Below are 17,644 nucleotides of genomic sequence, written 5' to 3'. Positions count from 1 at the left end.
GATAGTAAAGGTAGTGTAGATACACGTCATAACTTCTTCATCTTCACCCATGGATTCAAATCCATTGCTGCCACACTGGCACTGAATTTACTACTGTACTTTTAGGTCAATGCTGCTTGCCATGTTCATCCTCCATTAGAACTTAGTAGATGGTCAGTTTGCTGTATGATAAGTGCATTACAGTCACTGCACATAACGGTGGATTGGACATATGCTACGTTGTCATGGGCTACCCGTGTTTCACATTCATCCGTTCTTCATAGTTTATGGTGTTATCTTTTGACAAGTACCAGCATGTTTGCCTTAGTTTCAAAGGTAGATATGCTCCCTCAGTTTGAGATATGGCCTATAAGGATACTCGGACACCCCTCAACTTCCACAAATTGGAAGAAGTTGGATTTAGCATAGTGAGTGCGCCAAAGGCGCATAAAAGAAATGTCTTCCTAGGCCTCATGTGGCTGTCTTGGAAGCCAGTCGTAAAGGCTCACTCTGCATGTGTTCGGTAGTGTTCATGAAGAAGGCGGGAGAGACTTGACAGGTGGTAAAATATAGTCAAACTCATTATGTCTTGTGGCATATGAATGTGATGGGCCCTTGCCTGGCGGTGGTATGTTTGTGTGAGAGGAAGTGATTTGGTTGTTTGGGCCAGTGGCTGGTGGGTTGGAAGTCTTGTGTGTAGTGTGTGAATGGTGTGTGAATGGACCCTAAAGCGGTTGGTGCCGTTAAGTGGCTTTATGGCTCACCTTCAGAAGGCTTGGCTTCAATATTTATATACCTCGATGAGTATTTGTGCTTTGAAGCCAGCGTTATTGGAGGTGCTAAAATCAACCAGGGTAAGTGGTTAATTAGCTTTATCAAATTAGTGAAGATTTATATTTGTGGCGGTGTAATGGCCTTTTGTAAGATTTTTTTTCCGCAATATGGGTAGCATGGAACTTTGTGCCCTAGCTCAGCCGTCACCTAGGCAAACCTTCACATTTGTGAGTAGTAGACGAAGGGGAAAGTACAAGGGTGAATGACTTGCGTGGCTCTCACTGTTTTTTTTTTACCCAACACGCCTTGAAAAGCTCAAATGTGGGGGGCATAATCCGACGATCCGAGCCGTGAGGGAAACGGCAATACCACCTCGAGAACTGACCCAGGGCAGGAGCGCTGCAGCCACCATCCTCGCCGCCACCGCCGAGAGGGCCAGACTCCAAGCCCCAGGTGCCCCGGCGGTAGCGGACGCAGCCAGCCTGTCACAGCTGAGCGCCCGGAGGCGCGATAAAACAGAGGTGCGCCGAGCGCACATTGGGGGCATAATCCGACGATCCGAGCCGTGAGGGAAACGGCAATACCACCTCGAGAACTGACCCAGGGCAGGAGCGCTGCAGCCACCATCCTCGCCGCCACCGCCGAGAGGGCCGGACTCCAAGCCCCAGGTGTCCCGGCGGTAGCGGATGCAGCCAGCCTGTCACAGCTGAGCGCCCGGAGGCGCGATAAAACAGAGGAACGCCTCTCGCCTCGCGAGTCACGCGCGGGAGAAGCCCGGGACAAGGGCGGGGCCGTCTGTGGCCGTTAGTGGACTTCAGCGGCCGGCCGGCCCACCCATCTGACATTCCCTCTTAGGTAAGTGAAGTCCCACTGATCATGGCAAGTACTGTTATTACGCCTGCACTGGATGACTTCCCATTTCCGCCCCCCTCTTTTGAAACTCTACTAGAAAATGCTTTAAATATGGTGTCCAATGAAATCGCCAACACAGAAAGGAGAATGTCAATGAGTAATTCTAACACAACCCCCAGGGATCCACCAACCTCTATTATCCCTATTTCCCCTGTGGTATTGATTACGAAATCTACCTCCGGTTCTGTGCCACAAGAGCCCGTCCCGAACGAACCTGGCTCTGCCATTATCATCGATTCCCAGTCTGACACTATCTCATCTAATCTGGTGAATGGAAGTAATAAACCGGCAGGGGAAAAACGTAAAAGGGCCTCCACCAAACCTTCTGCCAACAAAAGGAGACAACCCACTTGCAACAAGAACCAGCCCACACCGCAGAGCATGTGGACTAAGCAGAAGCACCAATCCTCGAGTGGCCCATTAATCTCCATAGCTGACCCGGAACTTGTTGATCTCGATGTTACTTCCACTCATACTGACATTCCTATTGGTAACAACAATACAATATGGACCCAGACTACCCCAGTAGGGGATAATAACCCCTTAACTAAGCAAAATGGGAATCTAATAGAGACAATTGTGGACACTATTTTTAAACGCTTATAGAGTCAAATGATCGTACAGTTTAAAAATGTTTTTAAGAGATTGGATAGGCTGGAAAACCTGGTAAAAAATGAGGAAGCTAAAAGAAAGGGAACTGTTGTCCTTGACCAGATTAGGGGGGATCGTCTTCTGAAAGACTTGGAGACACTTAGTAACACCATATCCACCGGGGGACCTGTCACCCGTGGTATTACTAGCATTAAATCTGTCAATGCACCCAACACTGGCGGTACCCAGACATCTAGCCAACTACCCACCCCTCCTGTAAGAATCAACAGTGCTGGACATAATAAGGCTGCAACTAGTTTGCAACCTAAAACAATTACACCTAATGTCTCGAGCACCTTACATCGTGCCTGCTCTACCACTAGCAACCCGAAAGACTCTCAGACACCAGCACGATCAGGGTCTAATTTGGCCAGTACTAGTAACACGAGTCGGTCAAGGGACAGTAGACCTAAAAAACATCAGGGACCCGCCTTGCACTTGCCCCCTGATGCCTGCCCTTATGTCTTGGTTTTGGCAGGCATTCCCTCACTCAGAGAGGGACAAGGCGAATCATGGGTCCAGTTAAACAACAAATGTATTGACTGGCTGACAAAGCACAAAGGGGTGGGCTATGATATATCAAATGAGCAGGGTATCGTGGGTAGGCCCCCTATTTAAAGACATCCAAGGTGACTGCATTGTCATTAATTTCAGGAATCCTGGCACAGTCAGATTTTTGCTTAATACAAACTCGGCTCGACCAGGCCCGTCCACTGTTGTAATTCCACTTCCCCTAAGTTATTTCTATAGACCCCCACAAAGGCCACTATATCCAGCACCCTCTCCTTTTGGGCTATATAATAGGTTTGCACCCCTATAAGACCTGGATACTCTGGACTGACCACCAGTAGTCAAGTTAGCATCCACTACAGTGAGTGATCAGTTACCAGTACCAGCGAATCAAGATTTAGTACCAACGACCTCTGACCATTTCGCCTATAGTTAAGAATAAATCGTCATGCACCACAGAAACGTTAGGGCAGAATTCAGACCTGTCCCTTATGAGTTGGAACATAGCTGGCCTGAAGTCGAAATTAAAAATCAAAGAATGGACAGACTGGATAAAAATAAAAAACTTTGATATATTAATGATGCAGGAGACCTGGTGCACCACCCCACTCACACTAGAAGGGTTTTGTTGTCATAACCAAATTGTAAATGCCTCGCCCATGGGTCGACCAAGCGGGGGTCTTTCAATCTGGGCAAAGATAAAAGCTGGTGTGCAAACCAAATTGATTAAGAGCAATGCAAAGTGTTTTATGGCCTTGAAATATACCAACAGGTTAAAGTTATGTTTAATTAATTTTCATAATAACGATTTTATATCTCACCCAATTTTTTTTTTTTTAATATTGTTTAAATTTATTGATGATGTGATTGTCGGACAAAAACATGGAATTTTTGATGGAATTTGTATCGGTGGAGACTTTAATGCTCATATGTACCGTAGTAATTATACGTGTAGGAGTGGAGAAGAATTGAGGGACCATCTTGCCCTTCGTGTCTTATTAAATGTTATGGAAACCGCTGGCACTGGGGGGAATGATGTCTGTACCCCCACATATATTGGTCAGGGGAGTCCGTCAACTATAGACTATATATTTGTCTCCCCAACACTGTGTGATATTTTGGAAAAAGCTGAGGTTGTTTGCTCCCCATATAGTGACCATTATCCCCTATTAATACAACAAAAAAACCATGGGACTAATCAAGTTGAAATTAATAGGTTAACCGGAATAAAAAACCTGGAAGCATCAACTGATGGGTTAAGGGTCGTATGGAAGGGAGTAGACAATAAGGGCATCCTAGCACATGTGATCCATAAACATCTTACACTAGTTATGAATTGCCTGGCCTGCGACAAACCGGGGCATGTTATCATTGACTCTTTCTGTGAACTCTGTATTGCCATCAAAAGAGAGACCTCTAAACCAGCACGGGCTAATAGAACTAGCAACCCACGCTGGTCTGATTAATCGTGTTCCCGGGCTAACAGAGATTTGAGGGACGCTATTAAGACTACACCGAGAAACTTGGCACTTGTAAGAACTTTGAGGGCCAGATATAAGTCCACATTACGTATCAGCTCTGAAGCATTATTGAAGGATCATTGGGAGGCTCTTGTACGTACTGCTACCTTAAAAGACACTACTGGGTTTTGGAGGGAGGTTAAGGCCCTCAGATCGCTCGGCTCCAATTTAACACCTATCAATTGTAATATTACGGGGGATACATGGGCCGAGCACTTTTCTAAAATTTATGCTGTCTCAGGGCACCCCCCTGATATTATCTTCCCGGTTAGGCCCTTGAAGATTGAGTTACACGAGGTTGAGGATGCCATATTAGAAAGTGTGGGCAATAAAGCCCCTGGCCCTGATGGTCTATCAATAGATCAAATACAATCAGAATTTAGTTTTTGGGCACCTCTCCTTTGTAACCTTTTCAACAAACTATCTGATAACTCCATCCCAGATTCATGGTCTGACAGTGTTATCGTCCCGATATTTAAAAAAGGCGACAGATCAGACCCAGGCTGCTATCGCCCGATATCACTGATCGACAACACTTTAAAGGTTCTCGGGAGGGTGCTTTTTAAGAGGATAAATAGCTGGGCTAACGATAATGATATTTTACACTAATGTCATCTCGGCTTTAGATCCAATGTGGGCACTGTTGAGCAATGTTTGAACTTAAGTCTGTTAACAGCAAAATACACTATAGTAAAAAAGTCCCCCCTGTATTTTGGTTTTATGGATTTAAGTTCTGCTTTTGATTTTGTTAACCGTTCACGTTTGTGGTCATTACTCCTTAAATATGGTTTAGATGATTCCCTGGTTTATTTTCTTTCCTATTTGCACAGGGACTTAAAAGCCCGTGTTCGCATCAATTGTGAGGGTGAGCTTTCCAAGGACATTTCAATTTGCAGGGGGTTTAGACAGGGCTGTGTGCTCGCCCCTCTGCTTTTTATTCTGTATATCAACGAGCTGAGCAACACCCTATGCACTTTAACCAACGATGTTCCAATCGTTAATGGCACCCCCATCCCCGCCCTATTATATGCGGACGACGCTGTGCTAATGGGCCGCACACCCAACGCCTTACGTATTTTAATTTCAGGCTTTGTTTCCTTTATGGCAGATTTGGGTTTATCTACTAATTTCAACAAATCGTATATTATGAACTGCGGCCCTAAAAGATATAATATTACTAGAATTAAATCTGGAGAAAATACCCTAAATAGCACAAGCACTTTTCTGTATCTGGGACTACTCTTTTCAAACTCCGGATCCTGGCAACCACATGTTGCGTATGGGAGAAATAAGATTGGGAAATCTATTAACTCGGTTCTTTCCCTTCGTCAACCTAGACATGCAGATGTTGTCTCCTCCCTCATAAAGATTTATCGTACTCAGTGCCAACCTACTGGCACGTACGGATCAGAGGTGTGGGGATATTCCAACTGTCTGGGCAATAGCTTGCTTAATCTCCACTACGGCCCCTCGCGGCGGGATGCCTGGCTTTCACCTTGTGGATACCCTGCTGGGGTTATCTCACAGGGGAATACCAGGACGGGTTCCCAAGGCAAGCGCCTTGATGCCTTCGGGTGATACGTGCGCTATATAAATCGCAATACATTTACATTTTGCAAATGCTACTTACCAGTATGCATCTGTTCTTGGCATGTAGGGCTGCTGATATTCACATCTGTGCATAGATCGCCGCCTAGAGTTGGGTCCGGATGATTGCACATTGTTGTCCTGGAAGAGTCTTCGAAGTATCACGAGATAGGTGGCTCCTCCCCTGGACTACAGTGCGCATGGGCATCGACTCCATCCCCAGATTGTTGTTAGCCATTGTGGCCAAGATGGAGTGAAACTCAGTGAAAGATGACCATGCCATGAAATGCTATGTGAACACTGCAGCTGCTACAGGCGCCGGGGAGGAGGGCGGGCGATATGAATATCAGCAGCCCTACATGCCAAGAACAGATGCATACTGGAAGTAGCATTTGCAGTTCGAGGCATGTGGGCTGCTGAATTCATATCTGTGCATAGAATACATAGCAGTCCCTCCCTTAGCGGCGGCCGCCCGTGCCAGCTGCAGCAGTTTGGAAAAGCGTTTTGAGAACAGCCTGCCCTACAGCTGCCTGCTGTTTGGAGTGCACGTCTACACAGTAATGCTTAGTAAATGTATGTGTGGTAGACCATGTGGCTGCTCTACATATGTCCTCTAAGGGAATGTTTCCAAGGAAAGCCATAGAGGCCCCCAATTTTCTGGTGGAGTGGGCTCTTGGTGGAATGCTAAGAGTGCGCTTTGCCTTTGCATAGCAAATTTGAATACATTTCACGATCCACCTAGCAATACCAGCCTTGGAAATAGGGTTACTTTTGTGATGTGGCGCAAAGGCAACGAAAAGCTGTTTAGTTTTCCTAAAATCTTTGGTCCTATCAATGTAATACATTAGGGCCCGTTTAACGTCAAGGGTGTGGAGCATCCGCTCCGCCAGTGACTCTGGATTCTGAAAGAAAACCGGCAACTCAATGGTTTGGTTGATGTGGAACTGAGACACAACCTTGGGTAAAAATTGAGGGTTTGTGCGGAGCACGACCCTATTAGCATGAACTTGGAAGAAAGGCTCTTGGATTGTGAGGGCTTGCAGTTCACTAACCCTCCGTAGCGATGTAATTGCTACCAGGAAAGCCACTTTCCATGTTAAGAATTGAACCTCGCAGGAATGTAGAGGCTCAAAGGGAGGACCCATCAGTCTTGTAAGAACCACATTGAGGTTCCATTCAGGAGCTGGTGGAGTCCGTGGCGGAATGACTCTTTTGAGGCCTTCCAGAAATGCTTTGATGGCAGGTACCTTGAAAAGGGAAAGGTGCTGTCTATTTTGGAGGTATGCGGCCATCGCAGACAGGTGAATGCGAATGGAAGTATATGCCAGATTACACTTGTATAGATGGAACAGGTAACAGATGATGTTCTGAATAGAAGCATCTAGTGGATCAATGTTGTGGTTTGTGCAGTAGATGACAAACCGCTTCCATTTCGCCGCATAACAGGCTCTAGTAGTGGGCTTCCTAGCCTCCCGAATGATGTCCATGCAATTGGGAGGAAGGTTGAGGTAGCCAAACTCTAGGACTTCAGGAGCCAGATCGCCAGGTTGAGCTGTTGCGGATCAGGGTGCTGAATGTCGCCATGGCTCTGCGTCAGAAGGCTGGGTGTGAGACGAAGCCTTTGATGCAGTACCACGGAGAGTTCCAGAAACCTGGTGTACCATGGTTGGCGAGCCCACGTTGGAGCAACTAGGATGAGAGTCATTGAGTGCTGCCTGAGCTTGCGCGCCACCAGCGGTATCAGGGGTGCTGGGGGAAAAGCGTACGCAAATCTGCCTGACCAGTTCATCCACATCGCATTGCCCTGTGATTGCGGGTGTGGGAACCTGGCGGCAAAGCTTTGGCATTTTGCGTTCTCCCTTGTGGCGAACAGGTCGATCTCTGGATGACCCCATCTTTGGAAGTACGGTTGGAGTACTGATGGATGTATCTCCCACTCGTGCATTTGATGGCTGTGCCTGCTGAGCAGGTCCGCCATCTGATTGTCCTTGCCTGGGAGATGTTCTGCCATGAGGAAAATTTTCCTCTGATTGGCCCACTTCCACATGCTCTGAGCCAGATGAGACAGCTGCGGAGAGTGTGTGCCCCCCTGTTTCTGAATGTAGTACATGGCTGTCATGTTGTCCGTTCGGATCAACACGACCTTGTTGCACAGATGTACTTTGAACGCCTTTAAGGCCATGAAGATTGCCATAAGTTCCAGTACATTGATGTGCATCTTCCTTTGCTGTAGTGTCCATAGTCCCTGCACCGTGTATTGGAGTACATGCGCTCCCCAACCCTGGAGAGAAGCGTCCGTTGTCAGGATGATCTGCGGCACAGGCTCTTGAAACGGTCGGCCCTTGCAAAGGTTTCGTGGATTCCACCAATGCAGAGAGGTGTATGCCCGACCGCTCACCAACACTAGGTCTTTTAATTGCCCGTGAGCCTGAGTCCACTGACGTGCTAAGCACTCCTGAAGCGGACGCATATGTAGTCTCGCATGCGGGACTATGGAGATGCAGGAGGCCATCATGCCTATCAACTGCATGAACACTCTGGCTGGAAGCGAGTGTTGAGGTCTGAATCTTTGGATCAGCGACTGAATGCTGTTGACTCTCACTGAATTTGGCTGCGCAGTGGCCGCCAGAGTGTTTATAGTCGCACCCAGATACTGTCGTATGTGGGCGGGCTGGAGATGTGATTTTGGATAATTCAGTGAGAAACCCAGATCGTGCAGAAGGTGAATGGTGTGGGACACGTGGTTGGCGCACTGCTGGGCCAACTTCGCTTGAATGAGCCAGTCGTCCATATAGGGGTAGACGTGGATGTTTTGACGTCTCAGATGCGCCGCCACCGTCGCCAGGCACTTTGTGAAGACCCTTGGCGCCGTGGTGACCCCAAAAGGCAAAACCTTGAACTGGTAGTGCTGGTTTTGAATGGTGAATCTGAGGTACTTTCTGTGTGAAGGATGCAGTGGAATGTGAAAGTACGCATCCTTGAGGTCTAGAGTCGCCAGGAAGTCCCCTTGCCGAAGCAGTGGGAGAACCTGTTGCAGCGTGAGCATATGGAAATGTTCCGACAGAATGTAAAAGTTTAGAGGTCTGAGGTCTAAGATGGGCCTGAGGGATCCGTCCTTTTTTGGAATCAGAAAGTACAGGGAGTAAACTCCCGTACCTTGTTCTTGCAGGGGCACGAGCTCTATTGCACCTTTTTGCAGCATGACGTTGACTTCCTGCTGCAACAAGTGCAAGTGCTCGCCGGACATAGGACGGCTTTTTGGGGGTATGTTGGGTGGAGTGGATGTGAGCTCCAGATAATAACCATATTGGATAAGAGATCTGACCCACCTGTCCGTGGTGATGGACCTCCACACGGGCAGGAACTGCTGGAGTCTCCCCCCGACCGGTGTTGCGTGGTCGGGGGGCAGTGACAAGGCGTCACTGTTTGTTGGCGGCGGAGGACCTGGAGCTGTTATTACCACGTCCTCTGCCTTTGACGTTGTTGCCACGGTATCCACCACGACCCTTGTTGGTATAGGAGGTTTGGGTGTTACTCTTATAGAACTGCGTTGACTGAGACGCTTGACCCCTTGAGGTGCCTCTGTTATTGGAGCGGCGAAAGGAACCACCCCGAAACTGCTGTGATTGGCACCCATAGACTTACAGTGTCGGTGTCCTTCATTTTTTCGAGGGTGGTATCGACTTCTGGGCCAAACAGGTGGTCTGGCTTGACAGTTTGGTTGAGGATGGTAGTCTGAATGTCTGGCTTGAAACCTGATATTCTGAGCCATGCATGCCTACGCAGTAGAACGCTAGTGTTTATTGCTCTGAGGCGGTGTCAGCCACATCCAGAGCGCACTTAATTGAAGCATTGGTGATAAGCTTCCCCTCCTGTATCAGCATCTCAGCTGCTTCCTTATACTGCTCTGGCAGGTGTTGTAGAAGGGTCTCTAGAGTGTGGTAGTGAGCCCTGTCGTAACGCGCAAGCAGCGCCTGTGTATTGGATATGCGCCATATGTTTGCAGCCTGCGCAGCAACACGTTTCCCCGAAGCCTCAAAGACCTTTGATTCCTTGTCTGGGGGAGGAGCATCACCCGTAGTCTGTGAGTTGGCTCATTTGCGAGCATTGGAGACGACCAAGGAATCCAGAGGCAACTGTCCTTTGATGTACGTTGGATCAGTGGGCGCTGCCTTGTACTTTTTGTCAATACGTGGGTTGACAACTCTTGCTCGGGTGGGCTCCTTGAAGACCTCCGGCGCATGTTTTAACACCCCCTTTAGCATTGGCAAAGTCTTTACAGTTTTTTCAGCGACTGAAAAGGTGTCAAAAAGAAAATCGACGTCTACCGGGTCTGCATGGAGATCGACGTCATGGTTGGCTGCCGCCCTTTCAATAAGAGCATTGAAAGCTGCAGAGTCCTCAGTTGGAGAAGTCTTTGCTGAAAAGAGCTGAGGCTCCTGTCCGGAATGCGAGTCCCCAGGGTCGCCCCCAGCAGACCATAGCTCAGTCACATCCTCTGGGTCTGAGTAGACCGGGTAGGCATACTCATCTTCGTCGTCACCATCACCCTCCTCCACATTAGAATGAGTGGGTGAAAGTTCATGACCTTGAAGTGATGCTGGCTCTAAAGGGGCAGAGGCACCAGCAGGGTTTGTCTTCTTTTTTAGTGGGATTTGGAAATGCTCCAAAGCTGGTTCAGGGGTGATCTTCTTTTTAAGGAGAGAGAGCTTGCCTGTGTTGGCGTCGATGATTACTTCTCGACGCTCTTCTTCTGCCAGTGGTTGGTGGCGCGGGCCTGGAACCACCAACGATGCCTTCGGCGTCGAGGATAACTTTGGCGTCGAGGATAACTTCGGGGGCCACCCGGCCCCGGGCTTTGGTGCGAAAGCCTTCGGCGCCGTTTTCGGCGGTAACGTGAAGAGGATCGGCGTTGCCACTTTCGCCGGTTTTTGAAGAGGCTTGGGCACAGTGTCCTGCGCATCGACTGCCGCGGTCCCCTCCCTAATACGCTGAAGGGACTCATTGACCTTTTTTGTGAGCGAGGCGGAGGGACGGACCGACTCGAGAGAGTCTTCTGAAGCAGTTTTTGGCCCGGCGACCGAGGCCGCAGTCTTCGGAGCCGATGCAGCAGCCCCCTTTGCCTTCTCGAGTGGAAGCGGGTCAGCGATAGACTTGGGGTCGTCCTGCCGCTTCTTTGTGGTCTTCTTATGGTCGTCGACCTTCTTGGCATCGATGCGACTTTTAAGTGCGTCGACCAACTTCGGCGCCGACGCCCCCGCGTCGCCCGTTTTCACCTTCGGCTTCGACACCGTAGTCTTTGGGTCGGCCATTTTGGCGTGCCCCTTGAGCTCGACGGCCATCTTGGATTTCTTCGGCGCCGAGGCCTCCGAAGCCTTTGATCCGACCAGTGCGCCTTGCGCTTTCGGTTTCGAGACGTCTGGCGTCGAGACCGATGGTTTCACTTTCGGTTTCGGTACCGTAAGTGGCGCCGCATCCATGTCCGTGGCCGGGCCGGAAGGCGGAGCCGTGGGACGGGAATCAAGACTTTGGGTAAGGCCCTAAGGCGATCCCTCAGCCTGGGCCTTATAATGTTGGCCGGCCCCGGAGTCAGTGTGAGGAAACTCCTCCTCCGAGCTATCCTCTACGGTGGTAATGGCCCCGTCGTCGTCCCCTACCCCCTCGGCGACTTCATCGAAATCCTCGTCTTCCGCGTCGTAGTCTTCCTCGACCTCCGACGCTGGGTTAGATTCCGTGATATCTTGGATAGTGTTGTCGCCGACATCCTCCGCGTCGAAGATGTCCGTCGGAGGGGGTGCCGATCGCTGGGCCTGCAGTCTCGCAGCTCGGCGGAGCTTGAGCGTCTTCTTTGACCGGAACTTGGAGCAGGCCATACACTTGGCCTCGTCGTGGTCCGGCGACAAGCACTTATTGCACACCGGGTGCACATCGATATGTGGGTACTTCGAGGCACACACCGGGCACCTCTTAAATGGACTTCGTTCCATGATGAAGTAGAGTGGAGCGTCGTGTAGGCCCGTCCGCGCCGAAAGCACGCGGAAGGGCGGAGTTGGCTCGGAGTCGATGAAACAAACGAACCCGAACGATAGACAATACCGACGCGAGTCCTAAAGACCTTTTGGTCAGAAAAAGAAATTAAACAACTATCGATTCCGACAGAGGGAACCGAAACACATCCGAACCCAATGGCGGAAAAAAACAATCTGGGGATGGAGTCGATGCCCATGCGCACTGTAGTCCAGGGGAGGAGCCACCTATCTCGTGATACTTCGAAGACTCTTCCAGGACAACAATGTGCAATCATCCGGACCCAACACTAGGCGGCGATCTATGCACAGATATGAATTCAGCAGCCCACATGCCTCGAACACATATTTCCATTCAAACTGAGGAAAACAGATTTTGTCGAAAGGTATTGGGGGGAGTTGTCTCTGCTGCAACATACGTTTGCCATAAAGAACTTAACTTACCCTTTATAGAAGATTTCATCCGTTCAAGACCAGCACTTTTTTGGCTAAAAATTTGGCTTAACCCTTCGGCCACTTTAACACGGAGTATACTTACTGACTGCCTACAAAGTGATAGGTCCCATCATATTCCATGGTTGAACGCGGTAGAGAAAAGTCTGACTAGCGTGGGGTATGGTTCTTTATTCACTTCCCCCAACACCATAGACCACTCCCATAAGAATAAAATCAAAGGGGCTTTGTACAACCTTTACAATATGGAACGGATAAGACTGGAATATCTAAAGCCATCTGTTATTAAGTACTCTACCCTTTGCGACTCTAATGCTGGTCCATCAGTGTCACCTCAGAGATATCTGCTTACTACATTAGGTAGATGGAATAGGAGTCTTCTGTTCCGTCTCCGGGATGGTAGTATTGTGAATCTGTTAAACTTTCCTCTGGGATACAACAAACATCTTGATAAGCTGGATTGTCCATGTATGACGGGTGGTAAACAAAGCCTGGTGCATTTTTTCTTTTTCTGTAATTTTTATAGGCTGTATACCACTCGCTACTTAATGCCGTACTGTCGCAGATATGAACTCAGAGACTTTAATCTGGCATTAAAAACTTTTCGAATGTTAAAGTCAGACGAGGAGATATACTGTGTAAGCAGCTTCCTTAAAGCTGCTGTCCGCTCCCGTGCTTCTATGGATTCAGTAGGATGAAAAGAGTGAAATTGCATCTTTTGCACAAATTCCTTTTTTGCACATTTTGAAGGATGTATATACGATTGTACATGTGTAAGCTCTCCTCTATATAAAATGATATTTTTGACTTTTATAAATTTTTGTATAAATCATTATTTGGCTCTATTAATTGTACTAATATGACGCACCTGTTGTTTTAACTATGACTTTTTAAATGCATACTGTACTTTTATGGATGTATCTATTCCGAATAAAGAACATTTGACTTGACTTGACTTGTAGTTGAAAATATTTTTTTTACACACATTTTTGTATGGGAAAGTTGTGGGATCACCAGGCTGACGAAAATTTCCTACCACCCAGCGTTCCCCCAGCTCTCCCGAAAAAAATAGTGCCTCCATCGTTTGGGCGGCCCAAGTACCCGTGACAGGCAAGGGCCCAAACAGATAGAGGAGACATCAAAATTGCCTATCACAAAACAACCTGGTTTTGCAAGGGGGGGTCACCTGTGTTATTGGCCCCGTGCTCAGTGGCCAGCTAGGGAAACCTACCAAAACCACACATTTCTGAAAACTAGACACCCGGGGATTCCAGGGAGGTATTGGTTGCATGAATCCCCCAACAATTTCTTACCCAGAATCCTCTTCAAATTTCAAATTTAGCTGAAAAAATCACTTTTTCCACATATTTTTGTGTGGGAAAGTTGTTGAATCACCGGGCTGACACAAATTTCCTATCACCCAGCATTCCCCCAGGTCTCCCTATAAAAATGGAGGCTCACTCATGTGGGAGGCCCAAGTACCTGCGACAGGCAAGGGCCCAAAAGGTATTGAGGAGACAAAAAAGTTGCCTATCACAAAACAACCTGGTTTTGCAAGGGGGGTCACCTGTGTTATTGGCCCCGTGCTCAGTGGCCAGCTAGGGAAACCTACCAAAACCACACATTTCTGAAAACTAGACACCCTGGGAATTCCAGGGAGGTATGGCTTGCGTGGATCCCCCAACGTTTTCTTACCAAGAATCCCCTGCAAACCTCAAATGTAGCTGAAAAAAAAATCACTTTTCCCACACATTTTTGTGTGGGAAAGTTGTGGCATCACCGGGCTGACACAAATTTCCTACAACCCAATGTCCCCCCACCTCTCCCAATAAAAATGGTTCCTCACTCGTGTGGAAGGCCCAAGTACCTGCGACAGGCAAGGGCCCAAAACGTATTGAGGAGACATCAAAGTTGCCTATCACAAAACAACCTGGTCTCAGTGGCCAGCTAGGGAAACCTACCAAAACCACACATTTCTGTAAACTAGACACCCTGGGAATTCCAGGGAGGTATGGCTTGCGTGGATCTCCAAACGTTTTATTTTACCCAGAATCCCCTGCAAACCTCAAATCACTTTTTCCACACATTTTTGTGTGAAAAAGTTGTTGGATCACCGGGCTGACACAAATTTCCTACCACCCAGCATTCTCCCAGGTCTCTGGAAACAAATGGTGCCTCACTCGTGTGGGAGGCCAAGTACCCACAACAGACAAGGGCCCAAAACAATTTGTGATAGGCAATTTTGATGTTGCCTCAATACGTTTTGGGCCCTTGCCTGTCGTGGGTACTTGGGCCTCCCACACGAGTGAGGCACCATTTTTATTGGGAGACCTGGGGGAACGCTGTTTGGTAGGAAATTTGTGTCAGCCTGGTGATCCCACAACATTCCCACAAACAATGTGTGGGAAAAGTGATCTTTTCAGTTAAATTTGAGGTTTGCAGGGGATTCTGGGTAAGAAAACGTTGGGAGATCCACGCAACCAATACCTCTCTGGAATCCCCCGGGTGTATAGTTTTCAGAAATGTGTGGGTTTGGTAGGTTTCCCTAGCTGGCCGCCGAACACGGGGCCAAAAACCCAGGTGACCCCCCCCCCCCCCCCCCCTGCAAAACCAGGTTATTTTGTGTTTTTTTTTTTTGTAAACCTTTTTATTGGATTTTATCATGTTACAAGTCATACAGTAGTCAACCTGATCACTTCGGTAGTACAAATAACATTAACATCTTTATGTTTTCTGTTATCTTTACAGGGCAGTGGAGTAATTAATCACGGAGGTGCCGGAAGGCATCGAGTAGATGGTCGGTGGTAGGATTACTGCCGTTCTCCGACCGTATGACTGTCTCTAGTCCAAAGCACCCTGTAAAGGGTATCGTTAATAGATAATCCAGTTTCCAAACTAAACTTGGGGGTGTGTAACTCAGGAACTATGGGGTCGGTGGGGGAGGAGAGGGGCCTGAGGTCGCAGAAAGCGGGGGCAGTGTAGAGGGGCCCCACGTCATTCTGCTATCATCGTGCACTTTACCCACTCTTGTCTGGAGTTATGATTCCTGGAGGGTGACCAGGGTGGAGCTGGCTTTGCACGGAGGAGGGAGGGGAACACAGCGCGCGGGTGGGCTAAGATGCAGTTGATTCTGGTGCCACCTGGGGGTCTTGCATGTGCTCTGTGTCATTTGTGTGTGTTTGCTTAAAGTAGTGCCGCCCATTCTAATGAGATAGGCCGCCGGCATATGCCACAGGCCTCCTCTTGCCGAATAAGATCTTCGGCTGTGGCCCACTTCTTTACCGCCCCCACCATGCAGCTATTGGGGGCCCCTCTGCCGCATGCCAATGCATTGCCACACTGCGCTTGGCCAACAGCACGGCCAGCAGGGCAAATTTGGTCTCTACTTTCTTCCGTTTATTGCGTTTAAAAATGCCTAGGGCACATGCCTCCCATGTATGGAAGTCTGAGAGACCTGTGACTGTCTTCAGAGTGGTGCGTACCGTCATCCAAAGGGTTTGTATCACTGGACATGACCAAACATATGAGCAAATGTGGCGTCCGGGGTGTGACATCGGGGGCAGTCAAAGTGGTATGTCGGGTAAAAGCGTTTAAGCCGCGCCGGTGTGAGATAAGCATGGTGTAGTATGTTGAACTGGATATTTTTGAATCTCTGGTTGCGGGACACTTTTTTGTGATGTTCTAGGGCCATCAGCCACTCGCGATCATGGAGGGTGCGGCCAAAGTCCTCCTCCCAGCGGAGCCATAATTGGATCAACAGTATCTGTGTGAGTTCCATAATGGATTTGTAGATCCATGTGATAAGGTGTCTGCAGGCCCTCATATGTAATAATGTGTGCAGCACCGGGTGAGTCTTGGGTTCCCTGCTTCCGAGGTCCCAGGTCCCAGGTCCGTCCACAGTCCGCCACCAGCTGCCTGTGCAGCAGGAATTGGCCGGCTGGAAGCCCGGTTTCTTCGACTATGTCTGCGAACGGGACCAATTGACCGTCAGAAAACAGGGCCTCTGTTTCAGTGAGCTGGTATTCTGTCCAAATTCTAAGCTCTTCCATGGTGTAAAACCCCCACCCTTTAGGTAGTCCTGCCAGCGGCAGTAATGGGAATCCCCATGGACATGTGGTGAACCCGCATGGTACAGGCTCTGGCCGCCTTGACCAGCAGCGGATGGGCCGGATCGGATTTGGTGCCTGGAAGGAGCATTCGGGTTAATTCCGGGACTGTTACCTGTCTGTCCTGGGTCTCCGTTTCCCCAAGGTTGCGATGCGCTGTCCAGTGTGATAACCACTGCAGCTGCGCTGCCAAAAAATAGGCTTCCAATGATGGGGCGCCCATCCCTCCCTTATCGCAAGGCAGCTTCAGGGCCCATAGGGCCACTCTGCAGTGGCCCCTCCCCCAGATCAGGGAAATGAGTAATGAATTGAGCTCTTGGAAGAAGGACAGTGGTGGGACAACTGGAATATTGGTGAAGTGATATAGAAGCCGGGGCACCATTATCATTTCGGATAAGGCTTACCCTCCCAATGGGAGCCAAGGGTAGGGTCCGCCAGAAGGCAACTTGGCTTTAAGTCCTCGGAGGGCCCGATAGTGGTTGCCGTCCAGGCGGTCTTGGGGCTCATGGTAGAGCCTGACTCCCAGGTAACGCGGGACGTCGCCCGACCATGCCAGTGAGGCGTCTCCCATACGAATCTCCCTATGCGGGGTGTTCAGGTGCAAGGGGTAGAGAGAGGACTTCTTCCAATTCACCCAAAGTCCGCAGCCCTCTCGAAGTCTGCGAGCGTGGTCCAGAGGGTGGTGAGGTCCACTGCAATGTCTCTAACGTATATAAGGAGATCATCCACATAAAGGGAGATGCAATGTGTGCGACCTCCCAAAGGGATGCCCCAGTGCTCGCCCACCTCCCGCAACCTAGCCGCTAGTGGCTCCATAGCAATGGCAAATATGACAGGGGACAGGGGACACCCCTGACGTGTACCACGCATGATCGGGATGGGAGAGGATATGGAGCGGCCTATTCTGACCCTTGTGGTGAGATCGGTGTATAAAAGCTGAGTGTACGCTATAAATTGGGACCCTATGCCCACCCTCCGTAGCACATCGAAGAGGTATTGCCATGCCAGGGTGACAAACGCATTTTCAAGATTCTATCGGGAACCCGTCATGTCCCGGAGCCTTGTTTTTGGCCAGGTGGTGTATGCCGGATTTGATCTCCGCTTTTGTGAGCTGGTCATCTAACGT

Source organism: Lissotriton vulgaris, chromosome 1_1 (genome assembly GCF_964263255.1).
Source record: "Lissotriton vulgaris chromosome 1_1, aLisVul1.2, whole genome shotgun sequence".
Taxonomy (NCBI): Eukaryota; Metazoa; Chordata; class Amphibia; order Caudata; family Salamandridae; genus Lissotriton; species Lissotriton vulgaris.
Note: the sequence above shows the minus strand (reverse complement) of the source record.